This window comes from Formica exsecta, unplaced genomic scaffold, assembly GCF_003651465.1.
Source record: "Formica exsecta isolate Colony F162 unplaced genomic scaffold, ASM365146v1 scaffold15, whole genome shotgun sequence".
Taxonomy (NCBI): Eukaryota; Metazoa; Arthropoda; class Insecta; order Hymenoptera; family Formicidae; genus Formica; species Formica exsecta.
In genome coordinates this window covers 404,786-406,686 of record NW_021848825.1, presented here as the reverse complement: position 1 = coordinate 406,686, position 1,901 = coordinate 404,786, and the positions used below count along the sequence as shown (strand labels likewise).

At 31.4% G+C, this 1,901-nt stretch overlaps 1 protein-coding gene across 11 annotated transcripts in view; it reads left to right on the top strand.

The window, feature by feature from the left end:
* Window positions 1–1,901, top strand: part of LOC115232775 (lethal(2) giant larvae protein homolog 1) — a 26,863-nt gene that overhangs the window by 11,956 nt on the left and 13,006 nt on the right. The gene's annotated exons all lie outside the window — the stretch shown is intronic.

The window sequence follows — 1,901 nt, the reverse complement described above, 5'->3', positions numbered from 1 at the left end:
TTTTTTTTTTAATTATTAATATTTGGGAATTTTTTTGTGAATTTAGCTTGAAAGAGACAGGAAAAGACACGTGCCTCTTTGTTGTACAGACGAACAACTAGCAATAGTCTCGCCTTAACTCTCGTTAAGACGTATCTCTCGCAAGAATCGTATCTATAGAACAACTTGCAGGTAGTGACACCTTTTTCTCATGGAAATGGTTCTCGAGTCAAGGTTTCTGAGACCACCGGTTTTTCTAATCGCAACGTAGTGAAGGTTTTAGGTCGATATAGATATCGAGAACAGAATCTTCAGCGAAATTTTCGTCTTTGAAAATTGAACATTTGCCAAGGATCTATCTTGGATCAGACAGAAAATGTATCGTTTATATGCATTTTTCATGTGTTTACGGGGCAGATTATAAAGATTGTGACGTCGTTTATTGAATAAATTTGAGCTGACAGCGGTGACGATTTTTTACAGCGATCTTACCTGAGTAAAATCCAGTTGTATCAAAAATTTAAATAACATTTCTCTCATTCTTTTTCTGTGGACAGTTCGTACATTTTAATAAAGTAGCATTATGCTTTGTTTGCAAAACTGTTTTTTTTTTATGTTGAGCATTTGTAAAGAATTAAAATTATATGATAAAAATTTCGATAAAGAGAAAATAAAGAATGCAAATAGCAGTCAAAATGTTCATCTTCTTTCCTTGACTTCTTAACTTTAATAGCTTTATTTTTATCAATGAATGTCTTTTTCGTATAATATTATTTTTTAAATGCAATAGATTTTTTTCGTTAATGTAGTATAGTTCTTTCATTATATATTGATATTAATTAATTTATTCCAAATAAAATTATTGCGTTTCAAGTACTTAAGAATTTGAAAAAAAAAAATTTTAAATTTCAAAAAATATTACCCAAGAAGAATGTATCTCTGTAGATTTAGGCTTCGGCGAAAATATATTAAGAATTTACGGTTTCAAAACGTTTATATACCTCACGAGAATCGGAATATATACATAATTGGCCGTGGGAAGGGACGGAAATAAATGAAGCCACGTGAATTTACCGGCATCGCGTAACAACAATATTTCGCCGGCACCGTTCAAGCAAAGCTTTATTAACTGCTGGCTTTTTTTTGAAGGCACGTTTACCGCATTATATGCTGACGTACGCACACGATAAGTCACACTCGATTAACGGGCACTGTCAAAATCTGACTCATCGCCAGAGAGTCGTGCTAACTAATTCCATGAACTTTCGCTCAAATCAATTTTAGTACCGTTACACTAGTCGTTTCACGATCCTTGATGCCGTTTGTAATTACATCCTGAGGAGATTAAAAAGTAGATAGAGATACCTAAACATATTATTCATGTACTTGGAATTTTGGAAGAAACCGAAAATTCCAAAGAATGAGTGATAATATGATAATGAGCATTCATTGGAAAACTGAATCAAATATTATAAAATCTTAATCAATACTCACGCGACTAAAAAGCGGCTACTTATTTCTTAAAGAGTGCGGTCAAATTGCGATTGGCGATGTTCCCCAATTTTTCTACAATCGATTTTTCAATTAATTTTGTGATAAAACCAAAGAAAATTACGAGTAGATTATAAATATAAGTATAAGTTTCAAAGTGTAGCCTTTTATTACCATTTTATTTACCGTTTCAAAGACAATGTACTCCATAGATTTCAAGTCATATGGCTACAAGCACGATTTTATCATTCCCATTGAGAGCTTGTATGATGTAACGCTTCATAACAAATATTATAATCAGGATAAAAATTTCTATAAATTTCGTTTAATTTTTTATTTTTTATGTTGTGCCATCTATTAGACTTGAAATCTTTGGAATTTTTTTTTGGAATGGCCGCATACTTTGATAAAGTATTATATATATATATATA